Here is a 13,017-nt window from a genome sequence, read left to right on the forward strand (position 1 = left end):
ACAGTGGCTAAAGGAAAGCCATTAATATTAAATTCCACTCTTTGCCAGATAGTCTTGTGTTATCATTGCTCTTTCTTGAAATATTTTCCAGTTTTCTTTGCAGGGCATTTGTACAGGGGTAGCAACTGAGGAGCTGTAACTTGGCGCATCTCCACCTGCTTTTCTGTAGCAGTGCACATGTRTGCCGTGGGATTTGAAGAATTTCCTTAGCCTCTAGAATTGATATGCAAACAGTCAACTTTACAGACATCAATCTGACCGATAGACATGCAGCGTGACCTAAGAAATAATACAGGTGGTCAGCACCATGCTGGTGAGTCCTGAATTTCTGGAGCAAACACACTCATCTTGCTATGTCTAGAAGACCGGGGGTCCTGTATAAAYGCTCCAGTAAGGTAATCTGTTATGCTTGACTGATCACAAAACACCCTCCAGGATTTCCCTAACAAAACTGTMGTTTTTTGCCAAGCAAAGCACAGCTTTCCAAGGAATGAGAGCCCTGACCTTGCCACCTCCAAAATGGCTTGGAGGCCTCGGGGCACTTGTCTCAGCAGCCAGGTCTTCTGTCCTGTAGGAGCCAGAACCTCCTGTTGCCAGCTTGCACGGTGATCTAAGTAACCCTTTAAGSTAGAGCAAATGCAGACCCCCAACAGCACAGTCAGTGCACAGGCCTTTCCACCTCCTCGRATAGTCACCCATTCTGCTATGATAAAAGCAGCAGGGATAGAGCAGATATTGTTGGACTTTCTGTAAAATGGGCCATCTTCATTTTCCCCACCTGTTTACTGTGTTGCTGTATGTCCCTCTATGAACTGCCATGTGAGCAGGTAGGGAGCCAGGGATGTTAGGACTAGGAGAGATGAACGTTGCTAGCTGCATAACCTAGCTCATGCCAYCTCACCCACTAGTGCTTCATCACAGCCAAAAGCTGTTTGCTTGACCTGGTGCAGGCAGGCAGACATGCAAGCCTAAAGAAAATTGCAGCCCAGGGAGCCCCTGCACTTGAAACATTTGTTCGCTGGGACAGTGACTGCTTCTATTAAAAAGCAATCCTTTCTTTCCCATGGCTGCTTGTGAGATTGCAAGGAGAGCCATGCTCCTGCTCCTAAAGGCCCTTGCTGCAGACACAGCCTTGGAAGGGAAGCTTGCTCTCATGGCTACAGCAAAGGAATGGGAAGCACGAGATCTGGCGGGGAGTCCTGCTCCCATTGAAGCCAGTGGGAGGTTTGCCATTGGCTTCAGGGGAAGCCAAGATTGTAGTCTGCAGCCAGATTTGCTGGTGTATTTAGCTATGCTGAGAGCAGGATCGGGGGGTTGCTGGTTTCCTGATAAAGCTGTTATTGMCTCGGCTCCTCTGCTGCAGATAGCTGGTCTCTCTCCTTGCACTGCTGCCTGATTGCTTTCTTGTTTTGATCTTAGGCCAGAAACACTTGGAGGATGAGACTGGCTCTGTGGTTTGTGCCTGCTTGTCTTGTCCCACAGCTGGAGCTTGGAGACATCCTTACCATGAGAAGCAGCCTCTCSTGTCGTGGGTTAAGGACTCTGCAAGAGAACGGCATAAAAAGGTAGCATAGGACTGAGATAAGTGGCTTAAGTAAAACGGAGGATTTTCTTAAGGTTAAGAATCGTGTCTTTTCTTTCAGGTGGCAGCTTCAGTTAGCTGTAGAAAGCCTTTCTATGTGGTTTGAGAGAGCCCAAAGAGATTGCAAAKGTGGTCCAAGCCCTGGCTTCCCTTTCACTCGTGCACACCAAAGGAGCTGGAGGAAGTCTACTGCGCTGCTGCAGTGATGGATGTGTTATGTAGGGCATTATAAAATGCCACTGCAATGCATTGCAAGGCTGTGCCAGCTCTCACGGTCCACACAGTGTTCCTGTTTGAAACATGGGCAGGAGTAGTAACCTGCCTCCGAAAAGTAGGTGAAGGAAATGGTCTCACAGTGSTTTGACATTATTTTCTTACTCTAAGCAGCCCCATTTTGGCCTGTACAGGTCTTGCTGTTTTTATTTTAATGGGCGTTTGGTGGAACCTCCCAATGCCAAGGAAAAAGCCATTACAACTAATTCTCACTATTTATATTTCTCCCTGATGAGGACATCTCTTTCTGTTCATCGCATGGATTTGGTCTCTGCTGCCCCTTTCTGGGAACATCTGTAAATGCATCACATCTATCAAAAGAAACATGCACAAAGCTTGATCTCCTGGACCAAGTTGCTGGGCTGGGCTCCTCTGGCTTTTCTCACCTTGCCAGGTACTGCATGTTTGACAGCATCGTCTCYTCCTCACCACCTATAGCTTCAACAGAAGACATTGAGATGACACTTAGGAATACTGCTGCGATCACCTTTTTGAAGTACCCATGACATTTCCACAAAAGGTAGCTGGTGGAGGCAGCTTTCAGGTAAGTAGAAACCATTGTGGTTTATTTTTCTCCATAAATGCAAGAATTTGAAAGTGTAGGTGTTTAAAGTCAAGGTAATGCTGATCATGTTGAGATCTGTAGCTAATAGTTTTATTACAGTTTTCTCCAGCAAGTTGAAGCAAAGCTACCTAGGAGTTCAGAGATGATGCAGTAGGGCTCACTAACTGCTTTCCCACAGAATAGCACTGGCGCACCTCAGTATCACATCTTTAGGCACAGATGATTTTACAGTCAAAGRTACTTACTCCCCTGGTGATAAATGRGGAGAAATGGGGAGGGAAGCAAAGAAAACCCCTAGACCATGCCATATTCTCTTCTGATTGCTTAGCTCCAARCTCAGCTCTGCTGTGCTGTTTCCCAGCTATCTTTCACATCACTCTGAGATTGTTCCCCAAGAGCAGCTTATCAACAAATCCTTCCTCAATTTAGTGATTGCCTCTGAGCCAACTTTTTTTTTCCCAGTTCAGTAAGTGGCACAATGTTTACWTGAACTCCAAACTACCAGCTTGTAGGAAGAAAATTGTTACTCTTCAGTTTCATTTGCTGAAATGATTCCCCCAGCTCTCAAGTTCCCTGTGTCGTAATTTCAGGGCACACACAATCAAACAAAATGACTCAGAATAAACAGAGCGAATTAGTTCTCGTTCTTTCTTAACAGCAGGCCTACGATTGTTTTTTTCTCCATTACCAAATTCAGTCCAGCTGCTTTTCTTTGTACTTGTTCTCTGTCACTGCTCCCAACAGGCTTTGGGTTACATGTAACAACAAGAAGAGAAGATGGTACTTTGCTCTTAGCCAGGCCTCAACCTGTGTGTATTTTGAATTTTAAGGAACAGAGGGATTAGCTGATCCTGTCGCAYGTGGTTCTGTGTGATAATTGTTTTGTTGTTGGTAGAGTCCCATMCAGGAGCATGAAGGAGGGATGACGCTTTCCACCTTTCATCTTCTCACTTTCACTTCTACTCTCTAATCCTCATAGTAGTTCCTTTCCTTGTCCCCCTCTTCTTTTTTCCCTTGTATGTCCTGACGCCTGCCCGCCTGCAGAACGCGTTGACAGTCTCTTCGTGACATCGTCTGGGAGCCAACATCTGTCCCCCRACCTGCTGGTGGAAACCACGTTGAATCCCCTTCCCATCTCGAGGCCTTGGACCGACAAAGTCTTGGCTGTGAGGTTGGTGTCTGCAATGGGAYGGGGCTGCAGGTCTGCAAGCAGCTACAAATGTCGCCTGACCCTGGGCTCCACTGCTTTGCAGGCTGTCCGCACRTGAGCCATGAGGGTGTACAAGCATTGGCTCTGCACCCACGTGCCTTCCTGCGGGCCTGGGGTGATAGTTTTTTTTTTCTCCTATCATCTGAGAAGGTCCTTGGGACTATGGTAAAAGTCCCCATGGTCCCCTGAGTCCCTTCTCCTCATGGTGAACATGGTCCAGAGGGCTGGGGCAAGCTTCCCAAGAAGACTGCACCCATTTCATGGCCCCAGTTTGTCAGCCTTTATTGCTAACAATGTTATTCCTTCTGTTCTGCTCAGCTGGGAGCCCGATTAGTTACTTCCCAGTAGGCCTTGAAGCCTTAGGCYCATATTTCTTTAATTTTGTCCAGTCTGTCAGATGTTTAGGGAAGCAGTTGTGAATACTGTAAAGCAGCTTCTGGCAGWGAAGAGTCCCAGCAAAGGATTGCCCAGATTCCTGGTAATTATTCTCAGCTTGTCCATCTAAGTCCTGCRTGTGCAAAGATCCAGGGAGCTGAAGCAAAAACCAGCAGGGACCCAGCCCACGTGGTAAAAGACATTGTTCTGCTCTTCTGCCTTTTCATTACAGAAAACTCATTAGGTGGCTGRTGCTTTGTTTGGTACCTGGTGTTCATGCTGGTAGCATTTGTGTCACTTTGCTACTGTTCACAGTTTGCARTTGCTGCTGTTTTGAGTCTTTATTGACGGAGGAATGTATCTTTCATTGCTTCATGCACRCTCACACCAGCTTCCCTGAGAGCTGGGCTCTGGGTTGTGCTGAGGTGCCAACACAGCATGCAGCCCTGGGTGAATCTGTTTGCTTCCTTGTAACTTGGGAAGCACTGTGCAATAGCCAAGGCACCATTACAGCATTACGTGGCTGTGGCTTTATAAAGCACTTAGAGCTTCTTGGAAGAAGGAGGGTAAATGCAAACCTGTCCCATCATTCAGTYATTAAAGGGTTCCCTGAGAGTATGGTTCAAAGCGAATAGGAAACATCARCCAACCAAGCAGCTCTTTGAATGTCCTTAATGATGGTCAGTTAGTGGTTTCAGGCATCCTCAGGGACAGCCCAGTTGCTAAAACTAGCAGAGCCAGTTTGGGGCTGGGATCTATTGGGCTATATGCAGGACTCAGGGGTTGTATCAGCCAGGGCCATGCTTAGCCCTAGCTTTTGGTTTAACAATTACAAGTGATAAAATCTCACTTTCTCCCTGTTGTCCTCACCACAAGTTAGTTTAAAGGGAATGAAGGCAGATCCTGCTATAGCTCAGTACATAACTAGCCAACTCAAATGACTCCCTACCGTCTTTTCTTCTTTTAGTGCCCTGAGTCTTTGCATGTCCTGGCACGGAGCCCAATTGAAGCATGAGCTCCAACAGAAGTTTTAAATTTAAAGCTGTTCTTTTGGCTTCASAAACTCACAGATTGAAGGTGAGGGATGCAGTTCGGCTGTTTGCCTGCAGATCTGCAACAGCCCTGCTGTGCTATTGCACTAGCCTCTGTCAGGCTGTTGTGTTAACACTACTTTCCAATTAAAGTAACAGCCACARTTACAGAAAATGCTTTTCCTATCTGGGCATTTGTCTGATTCTTTTTTTTTTTTAATTGCTAATGGGGCACAGGGCAGTTTTCTTTCCCATCTGCCATTACAAGTAATCCATCAGCATTTCCAGTGGATGGGCCGGCTTCTGCGGAATTTTTTATTTCTTGCCATTCCCAGCATCAGCCCAGGCCCATACAGCTCAGATGCCACTTACACTCGCATCACRTGGAGCACTGATCTAAGTGACCAGGCAAATACCAGATGCACAAGAAGCCCTTGAAGTTCTGGTCTCCCAGAGCAAGGAAAAAGACATCGTGTTCTGGAAACAGCGCTGCTGGAAAATTCCAGAGCCTTCCTACTTAAATTATGGCTACTTCTCTGACTGAAATGCTTTATTCTAAAAACTTAGCTTTTAAGATCTTCAGAGCCAAGATCACAGCCTCTCCCTATTACTCTGGACATGCAGAGTCTCCAGGAGAATAAATGGTGTCAGACAAACCCTGCATCTCTCCTCTTGGTGCAGTCAAGTAAGAGCGTTGTCCCACCTCACTGAAAGGCTGGGAGCCAGACTCTGGCCCTCTTGCTATATCTGAGCAGAGATTTGCCCTGAGGTTGGCCCTAGGGTAACAACCACCTCTGTCCTGCCTGTAGAGCAAGGAGCTCTGCAAAGCTGGTCTACTGCAGAGTACTAGGATTTGAGCTGAGCCCTGGGTGTTTTACTCCAGCCATATCTGCCATTGTAGAAAATGCTATAACTGTTCTTTATAATACAGAACTGCTTGGGCAGGGTTTGCAGGAGCTGGAGGAAGACCAGCTGCAAGGACAAAAGCACAGGTTTCAGTGGTGACATCCTATCCCATTAGGCCACAAAGAACCTATCTCCTAGGATGTGCTTTTCTTCTAGTCTGATMGGTTGTAACTGTTACTCTGGGCTTGTGCCTGGTACAGCGAGCCTAAAATCTTGACATCTCGGTATCTCCATTCTCCAGGGCTGTGCAGGGATGGCACAACTACAGCCTCCCAGTGACAGGAAAGCAAAGCCTGCTGCTGCCCCCATATGTTACTTGGTCATTATTATTGCCATACACCAGTAAAGATGGGGGGAACCCTAGCTGGAAGTGTGAAGGCGAGCCAGGCCTCCAGTGCTAAGCACAGCCACTCAGCTAGTAAGGTCAAAGATCTCGCATTGAAAGACACTTCTGTTTCTTCTGTTTCTCTCATAAGCTCAGGGGCATCCCTGTGGCACCTTATGTTCAAGAAATCGCAAAGTCAGACTGGACACGTGGAAGGGGGATGAGCTGGAGACAGCACAGAGGAATGCCGCACACGGCAAGGAGCAGAGGAATCGAGGTCCTGATGAAAGGATGTGCGTGCAACATGCAGTGTGCAGCACTCGTAACATCAAGATCCTGCTGGGCAATATGGCATCGTATCAGATGTTGGCACAGCACAGATCCGTGCGGAGCACAGCTGAGCCACTGAGGGCAAGAGGCAGTTCTTGGCAGGCTCAGCTCGCATGATAAGGTCATTGGAAAGACAACCGATGCTTTCAACAGCCTGTCCTTTCCCCAGGCCCAGCACCAGCTTGACCAAGGAATTGCTGCGGGCTCCTGCACGATGCCAAGGACAAAGGCTTGTTTGCAAATATGTTGAAGCAATGTTTTTTCAAACCAGTGTCTCAACTGCTGAGCCCATCCTCCTGGGCCCTAYCAGCTTCCAGTTTCGAACCATTAAACAGCACTTGGTAGAAGAGCTAAATTCCTTCCGAATCAGTGGCATCTCCCAGGAGGGAGAACAGGCTGTATCTACTGCCTATCTGCTGCTTCCCAAAGGTTAAAATTTATCTTTTGGACATGCATTACAGATCTCACGGGAATGGTTTTGTCTTTCTTGTTTGAGCAGTAGACTTTGCTGGGGCTGTGCATGCTAATGTTAATGGATTTTGTCTATCCTAGAGGCTGCCTGAAGCCTAGGGTGGTAGATTATTACCAGCAGCCAAGCTCTCACTGGCCCAAGTGGAGACAGTTTGAGGCACTCAGAAGCCTGCAGACGAATGGCTCTGACCATTGTTAATGCAGGTTCTTGGGAGGGCAAGTTGCCTCTTTGCCTTCCATTCATTGAGAGCCTTTTTGGCCCTGGCACCATTAACAGATGGGCAAATCAACAGATTCCTCAAGTAAATGTTGTCCACAGAGTGCACTGGATACAGCTCTCTTGAGAACATCTGAAGGGAACAGCATACRCTGGCAGAGCTCATGGGCTTCAGCAACTGGGGATTGCAAACACATGCTTCAGCTATGCAAGAAATCTTTGACTTGTTCTGAATGTGATTCTGCCTGGGTTTCTTCCCAGGAACATTCCTGTTCTTCAGAATTTACCATTTGCAGGGGAAAAAAAAAGTTGGAGGGGGAATTTTGCTTGTGCTCAAGATTTAAAGAGTAAGGGAGAGGAAAGTGAACAAGCCTTATGGTGCTTTCCTTAGCCAAATTCCTCCAGAAGGATAGGGTGTGGAATATGGACTCCAGGATTTGGCACAATCCCAAGAAAACATGAACTCCAAAATTAAAAACACTTTTAATGTGTCATTTGTTTTTATATAAAGAAGTGTCTGTTTTTCCTAAGTAACTCAGTCTCTACTATCACATAAACCAGGCAGCCCTTGCCAAGTGGTGCTGCATGATAGACACCAAGCGCAGAACTAGGTCTCTGAGCAAAGATGTCTTATCTCCTCCAGAAGAAGGCAGTGCTGTTCAGATCTGCACTTGTGGTTCCCGAGATAAAAGCCTCAAGCTTAAGAGCTACAGCATACATGAGAGAGTTGCAAATGTAGCCCTCGTAGGTGAAAGTCATCTGGTGTCCAAGTTGCAGGTTAGTGATGGAGTTTATTACAACCCCTGCTGCTCTGCACAAGAGCTGTGCGGTCTGAGGTGCCCACACCTCACACCCTGATGCGGAGGGCTCACAAATCCCACCTCTCAGGCTTGCAGGCTTGCACCCAGGGAGGACCAGAGGCCCTGGTGTCCACCACATGCTGCAGCCATTTGGGTGGATGCTGGTCGATACACCCTTGAAGAAGGCACTGGGAGTATCGAGGTTACGTTGCCCSCAGACAAGGATGTTCCTGCAGGTAAGGCATGAAGCTAGCTGTGAGCTGCATCCCAGGACTGCTCSTACACAGCAGCACAGACACAGGCTTTGTGCTTCTTTCCAGATGCTGAGCAGACCAGAACAGTCTGCTTGTTCCTAAAGGTGTTATGTTTCAGTCCAAGACCCCGCGAGGTGCCTTGCCTGTGCAGCAGCCTGACCGAYGGTGAGCTGGAGGCACAGCGCTCACAAGCAGAGGTGCCCACGGCCAGGTTTGGAACCTGCTGAGCTGGACAAGTGCTTCCAGGAGAGACCCTTAAAAGAGGCAAGGTGTAAATTAGTGCACTCAGAGTAACCTCCAAAGCTCAATTAATTATATTAAGTATATGCCTATAATTAATTTAATTTAACTGAGGTTTTCTTCTCTGCATTGCATGCCTGCTGTATCTAAGTCTTAAACTTGTTGGGCTGCATATAATTCAATCGAATGGACGCATGGTATCCATGTAAGATTAGCCATTCCATTTGCCAAAGAGAGCTTTATTCAGTCAGATTTGACTTGTAATTCTGATTTTAACATAGGAGTAATTTTACTGAAGTCAGCTGTATTAYATTAGTGCAAAACCAGAGCAAAGCTCAGCATTTGTAAGTTATCTGCAATAGAGGCATCATAATTTCTGTAATGCCACACAGAAACCTGTGCATCTAATTACCTCCCAAAAATGTTTTAAATAAGGACAGTTTTTGCTTCACTGGTATTCTGAGGTGAGTAACTAAGGTGCTGGAAAGGCACAAATTTTTCACACTTCCTATTGCTAGCATGCAGATGCCTGCAAAAAACATGCAAGAAAATACATTTCCTTCAAAAGAGTGTAACAGTTTGCATGTTGATGACAGGAATTTATGAGGGGTCTCGATCAGATTTTTCTGCTAATGTGAAGAGCTCATTTTCCTTTAAAATCACTRGATTCCATCACTGGAGAAAATATATCAGCAAATTACTTCCTCAGTCAATAAAATAAGCTTTTGAACCAAAACCATGACGTCTTTTGACATTGTCAAGCCATGGAAGCATTTAAAAAAAAAGAGAGGAGGAAAAAAATACCAGTTAGAAAAGCAACTTAAAATGCAATGTKCTGAACATGGATGCAGTTTGCTACAGCTGTGTTCCCAGTGTTGCATTAGGAAACAGCAAAATAAGGATAGAAAGGCACAGACTCATCTTTGTTGTTAATTCAGCAGTATCAGAAATATCTGCAGAGTCCTGGTGCCTCACAGTACCGTATCGGAGCCTTCCCGTATGTATACTAAACTAAATCAACAGTAGCAGATTCATACTAAGAAGCAGATGCTCAGGTAGGGTTACCTGTACCGTACTTGGTGTTAGGAGTGTAGTTCAATACTTGCAAGGGTCCCCTCCTCCGTCCTTTATTAACTGTTGTTCATTCTACATTTTTCTTGTTAATGGCCCACACGGCCAAGAAAACAGGTCAGTGATTTCACTGTGTCTTGCTTTTATTAATCCCCAATTGTGGATCAAGTCAGAAGCAATCATGGCCCCGGTGATTTATGGATTGTCCTGATAAACCTGGACAGTCGGAGACCGTCAGATGCCAGCCCGAGCAGCTGCAGCCCAAACCTCAGTTCAGACCCAAACGAGCAAAGTGTGCCTGGACGTGTGWAAGGGCCCGGGGAGTCTGTGTGTGCAGAGGGGTTCATTGAATAGCAGCACAAGAGAGGTTGGTGCTGCTTTTTGCAAGCTGCACATAAGCTATTAGTTTCACACGTGCAGAAAGCAGACTATCACTGAGTGATCTGAAATCCAGACGACAGGTTTTATTGCAAAGCGTGGATGGCTGCTTAAAGAGAAACAAAGAAAATAACACAGAATACATGTGAAATGGGAACACTTTCAAAGTGAGCCTGAAAAGAGAGGAACAAAGCAGAGAGGATAAAGAAAAGAGCAATTCTGGATCTGAGCAAGGCTTAGAGGAACTGCAGGGGCCAGAGAGGAAGAGGGAGCCCTCGTCTGGTTTATACTATCTTCGGAGAGCCCCAGACAAGCCCTTCAGAAAAATTCTGATTTTCTATCGCATTGTGATTAACCCTCCCTGGGGAAGAGCTTGCATCAGTGTGGGTGCTGGATGGTGCCCAACATCATGGACGTCACGGACAGATCACTACGTCCTGTTCAACGAAAGTTAACAGACTTTCTCAGTTCTCTTGTCTTCTACATCAACATAAATCAGCACTTACTCTTCCTGAAATCCAGGGGACATACGACCGTTATATTGGTTAAATGGGTATAAAGAGAGAACCTATTCAGTTCTCGTATAGACCTCGGTTGCTCGTGGCTTTGCTGGGAGTAGATTTCTTGCTGAAGGGAGAACTGGTATAATATTTTAAGGAAAAATAAGAGGGGACAGAGCAGCACTCAATGAATGACTATCCATTCCACCGTTTCCCTGTTCAGGCCTGGTAAAACATACATCTGCTGCTTGAATCTTAGCTCAAGAAAAAAGGAATATTGTGAAGCCCTGTGGTTCAAGAATGTTGTGTATTTAAAGCAGTAAATCCTCACAGGGACTGTGATCCTCTTGCAGCAGAGAGTTACTGCAGACAAACTGCTGGGAGGGAGAGCAGTCTCGTTTTTTGGGAATGCCATGGCAGCAGGTACCTGGGGGTCCCRTGGGTAGAAGCAGGCCGTGCATGTTTTGCTGCTGCAGTGCTATGGCCTTTTCTCCAGAACCAGAGAATGGATTTGGTGCTTCTCAGTATCCTGCTTGAAATGACATTGCCAAGAGCCATCCAGGTCTTACTTCGGATCCGTTAGAGTAGTATGCCAGGTGCCTGGGAGTAAGAAATGGGAAAGGCTTTTCCATGAACTAGCACAGAGTTGTTCCCTACAGAATTTTTTATGGACATTCAGAAAAAAAGTCCTGCTTTAATTTCCCATAAAACACAGGAAGCGAATCGGCAGTGTAAGTGCCTATGAAGGCGAAAAAGAACTGGAACGAGTCTTTCTTCAGTTCTTTCAGCTTGATAATGAAGGCTTGAAAGGCTGTAAATTGGGCTACTCTGTTTTGTTTTTAAGACTTTAATTCTTTCTGTGTTAGGAATACAAATCCCATCCAGGCTGGACAACTTTCTGGACGGACTGAAAAGAGGTCAGGATGTATCGGGGGCATCAGAGAACACCGCGGATTTGTCTATCCAGGGGTTTTWAAACCTCAGCGACTGATTACCCATTGCGCTCTGTTACAGGACATGTCTGAGCATGGTCTACTGGACACAGCACACGTTTCTTCCAGGACRTGAGTGCAAGCAGATGTCCTGCTCAGCCCGTACGACTGCACGAATGAGCTGGAATTACTTGCAATCAATTGCCTTCAGTCAAATACTTCTGTGTTTCCATGTTCACAGTTTGTGTAGACAGATCCTGAGAAGGGAAGTGATTTTGAGTCTGATTATTTAARGTTTTTTTGATTTTCTTAACAGCTGTTTCATCCCAACAGTTGGGAGAAAAGCTTCTTTCGTTAAGGACTCTTCAGGGATCTTCCAGATGGAGAATGAAGCTATTTCCCATCTACATTTCCTGGAGTCCTTCTGTGAGATCAAGGGCAAATTATTCCTGATATTTTGAAAGTTTTTTAAAAAAAAAAAAGTAGTAAATGGCATTTAAAGAGAAATAAGCCAAGCCAGACTTAGCTCTGTCAGCAAAGTCTGGCTGTTCTCCCCACCTTACCAGATCACCTCGGCAGTTTTATTTCCCAGGTTTGAGCAGGTTACCCCGAGTAACCTGTGTTTGTTTGACAAAGCGCTTATTGCTCCTTGTAACTTTTGAACCTCAGTAGTCACAGAGAGATTATAAACGCTTGAAGAAATAACGCAGACGCTTGGGAATTTCTCCTTCCTCGCCGGAGCGAGCTGGCGGACCAGCCTGTCCCGGGGAGCGGTGCGAGGGAAGAAGCGACGTGCTTTTAGGGGCGAAGGCGGCAGCAGCAGCGACTCCTTCGCTCCCGCGGCCGGCCGCCCCACGGAAGCCTGGCGCGCGGGTCCGCTTGGGAGATCTGTCCCGGGCCCCTTCGTTAAACGAAAGGCCGGAGTTAGGCCGGGCCAAGGCAGAGAAAGCAGCTCCCGGCCCCGGTTGGGCCGGGCCTGGGCGCAGGGGCCAAATCAGCACCAGCGCTCCCGGGCCTAGCACTGACAGTGAAAAAAAAAAAAATATATATATATATATATATATGTATGTATGTAGGGGTGTGTGTGTGTGTGTATATATGTGTGTGTGTGTATATATATGCTATAYTATATATACACACACACTATATGCTATACATATATTCTTCATACAYTGATAATAAATAATATGTATTATAATCATATCCTATCCTGTTATATAGGGTATAGGCTATATATATAAATATATTGCTAATATAATAGTTTATACAATAGTGATTACATAATATTATTCATATAATAATTTATGTGCGCAGTGTATCTCCCTAGGCTGCATGTAGGCTGTTTGCATCGCTACCCTGTTACTAATGGGATAACGCGGATACCGCAGCCGCGAGGGGCCGCGCGGGCTCGCGGCCCTCCAGAGCCGCCCCGCCCGCTTCTCATTGGCCAGGCAGCGCGGAGGTCCCGCCTTCCGGCGCCGCCGGCCAATGGGCGGGGAGCAGCGCGGGCAGGCGGGGTGAGTTGGTGCGTGCGGCCGAAGGCCGGAGAGCGGCGGG

General features: G+C 46.5%; 1 long non-coding RNA gene across 2 annotated transcripts; it reads left to right on the forward strand.

The window, feature by feature from the left end:
• The first annotated feature begins 2,098 nt into the window (after positions 1 to 2,098).
• Positions 2,099 to 11,926, forward strand: LOC146593771 (uncharacterized). Of its 2 annotated transcripts, none has more exons than XR_014896289.1 (5): positions 2,099 to 2,399; positions 3,465 to 3,591; positions 6,419 to 8,321; positions 8,406 to 8,603; positions 11,395 to 11,926. It is a non-coding gene; the product is annotated as an uncharacterized LOC146593771 (long non-coding RNA). The 2 variants fall into 2 exon arrangements; XR_014896290.1 differs by having other exon boundaries at positions 11,543 to 11,926.
• The last annotated feature ends 1,091 nt before the right edge of the window (positions 11,927 to 13,017 follow it).

This window comes from Rhea americana, unplaced genomic scaffold (genome assembly GCF_003343005.1).
Source record: "Rhea americana isolate MKP2758 unplaced genomic scaffold, rheAme1 scaffold_28, whole genome shotgun sequence".
Lineage (NCBI taxonomy): Eukaryota > Metazoa > Chordata > Aves > Rheiformes > Rheidae > Rhea > Rhea americana.